Below are 3,366 nucleotides of genomic sequence, written 5' to 3' on the forward strand. Positions count from 1 at the left end.
GGTGAGACCCATCAGGTGACAGGTGAGACCCAACAGGTGAGACCCATCAGGTGACAGGTGAGACCCAACAGGTGACAGGTGAGACCCAACAGGTGAGACCCAACAGATAAGACCCAACAGGTGACAGGTGAGACCCATCAGGTGACCGGTGAGACCCAACAGGTGACAGGTGAGACCCAACAGGTGAGACCCAACAGATAAGACCCATCAGGTGACAGGTGAGACCCATCAGGTGACCGGTGAGACCCAACAGGTGAGACCCAACAGATAAGACCCAACAGGTGAGACTCAACAGGTGACAGGTGAGACCCAACAGGTGACAGGTGAGACCCAACAGGTGAGACCCATCAGGTGACCGGTGAGACCCAACAGGTGAGACCCAACAGATAAGACCCAACAGGTGAGACTCAACAGGTGACAGGTGAGACCCATCAGGTGACAGGTGAGACCCAACAGGTGACAGGTGAGACCCAACAGGTGAGACCCATCAGGTGACCGGTGAGACCCAACAGATAAGACCCAACAGGTGAGACTCAACAGGTGACAGGTGAGACCCAACAGGTGACAGGTGAGACCCAACAGGTGACAGGTGAGACCCATCAGGTGACAGGTGAGACCCAACAGGTGACTCACCTGTAAACACTGATCTACCTGGTGGTGATGTGCTCTCTGGTTGGGTAACATTCAGGTCTCTGGTCCTGTTGTTACTAAAACAACGGTAGTTTCTGACAGGATCCTCTGTGAAACAACAAGACCTAATTCAGACTCGTCCAGGTCCAGTTCAGTCCTGCCAGAGTACTAGTTCAGGTCTAACAGTGTTCTTGTGGGCCCTTCAGGACTGGATCTGACTCAGAGCTTCTAGTTCTGTTAATGTTTCCTGAAACAGGGGCGGGTGTGTGCAGGTGTGTACTTTAACCTTCGTCTTCAAGGACATCCTGTCTCACAGACGTCCTTTTGTCTCTYAGACTCCCTACAGTTCTGTGTTCTGCCTTTCAGTGGCTCTTTRTACGAGGCCGGTCCAGAACTGAGACCTGTGACGGCTCTGCTCTATCTGCGAGACTCAGAGGGGGGCGGAGCCAAAGTAGAAAAACAAGAACATTTAAACGTAGAACTCTATCAGCTGGATCTAAACTCAAAGAATAAATCACTAACCAGGACCCTCCAGACAGTTCTCTCTCTCTCTCTCTCTCTCTCTCTCTCTCTCTCTCTCTGTGTACTTACACCATAGTTACTATCAAAGTGAGGTCTTTGATGTAAAGTGAGGACCTCTTCAATTAGTCCAAGAGATAGACCATGTTTATCTGCATAAAAAGTACCAGCAATTTTATTGGTACCCCATTAAAATACATCCCTTATAAAAACCCATTTCTTACTAAATTTCTCCCGGACACAAAGTCAGAATTCAAGATTAATGTTAAAATTCATGATTTTGACTGTCTATATAATATCTGACCATAATTTTTTGGTACCAAAATGTGATTGCTTAATTGAATCCAGGTAACTAATATTTAACTTATGAAGCCGTTTACAGCTGGCATCCACAAAAAGTGTCAAAATTTGAGCTTATTTTGAAAATTTGGTCATGCACTTTCCCTAACTGTTCTGTCAGTATTTCCTAAACTGGCTCCAAACTTCACCAAAAATATCTTCAGACACTCTACTAATTAAAAAACACAAGATAAGATGTACAATGTCATCTTTTTTCATTCTAGAAGCAAACAAATGACGCCAACCCTCTAAATTGATATATACCAAATTTCAAATATTGWACATATTATTGCCCTACTTCATGTTTAAATCATACTTTAGTGTTAAAAAAAGTATATTTGAAACCATTGGGTTATTATCCATCCATCCCTTATCTTTCATTTTATCCAAAGTCGGTTTGCATGGGCAGCAGCTTGAGCAAGGAAGGCCAGACCTGATCTGTCAACCAATCACCACCTGGTAGTGAGTTCGATCAGTTGACGGACAGACCTGATAGACCTAAACCTGTAGTGAGAGTTTGATAGGAACACCTGGCAGAAGAACCCATCAGAAAGAGCTTCAACTCACACCTCTGAGAGAACTTCAACTAGATCCCAGCTGAGGCAGGGGGCATTGATTCAGAGTGGGCCATGTTCCAGGACCTCAACTGTTGAAGCGCCTTACTTGAGCTGTGGCAGCAAGGTTGTTGGTGCTTCTGACAGTGGCCATCCTCGAACTTGGTAGTGGACATCCTGGGTTAGGGAGAATGTCAAGCTGAGTCCTATTGGGCCTTGTTGGCTGATAGGACTCTGAAGGCACCTGAGGATTATTGTCAGTCCAAGTCGGTCACAGCCCTGGCCATTGCTGAGACAAAAACTCAGATGTGGGAGAAGTTTGGTGAGGCCTTGGACAAAGACTCTTGATATTGTCTCTGAGGAGATTCTGGCAAACCATCTGGTGGCTGAGGTGAGGGAAGCAGCACTTCACTAACACTGTGCTCAGTGAAGGTGGGGTGCTGTTGACCTCAACCAACGATGTCATCGGGAGGTGGAAGGAATACTACTCAGACCCTCTGAATCCCTCCGGCATGTCTTCTATGGATGAAGCACAGTCTGAGGACTTCTGGTCTGGTCTGTCCACAACTGGGACTGAGGTAGTTAAAAAGCTCCATGGTTCAGGGTTCCAGGAGTGGATGAGATTTGCCCTGATTTCCTCTGGATGTTGTGGGGCTGTCCTGTTGACATGTCTTGCAACACTGAGTGGACATTGAGGGCAGAACCACTGGATTGGCAGACTGGGATGGTGGTTCCCCTCTTTAAAAAGGGGGACTGGAGGGTGTGCTCCTATTATATGGACATCACTCTCCTTAGYCACCCTGGTAGGGTCTTTTCAGGGGTACTGGAGAAGAGATACTGATCGATRGATGAACCTCAGATTATGGAAGAACAATGCAGGTTCAGTCCTGGCTGTGAAACACTGGACCAACTCTTTACCCTCACTAGGGTTCTCAAGGGGTCATGGGGKTTGACTAATCCAGTCTACGTGTGTTTTGTGGACTTGGAGAAGCCATTTGACAGTGTTCCTTATGGTATCCTCTGAGGTGTGCAACATGAGTATGGAATTGTGGGTCCATTGTTACAGGGAATTCAGTCCCTATGCAAGCAGTGCAAGAGTTTGGTTCACATTGCCGGYAGTAAGTCGGACTGCTTCAGAGTTGGAATTGGACTCTGTCAGTGCTGCCCATTGTCACCGATTCTGTTCATAACTTACACTCACAGGCAACTTTATTAGGTACACCTGTCCAACTGCTTATTAACGCAAATGTCAAATCAGTCAACCACATGGCAGCAACTCAGTGCATTTAGGCATGTAGACATGGCCAAGATGATCTGCTGCAGT

Source organism: Austrofundulus limnaeus, unplaced genomic scaffold (assembly GCF_001266775.1).
Source record: "Austrofundulus limnaeus strain Quisiro unplaced genomic scaffold, Austrofundulus_limnaeus-1.0 Scaffold1415, whole genome shotgun sequence".
NCBI classification, from domain to species: domain Eukaryota; kingdom Metazoa; phylum Chordata; class Actinopteri; order Cyprinodontiformes; family Rivulidae; genus Austrofundulus; species Austrofundulus limnaeus.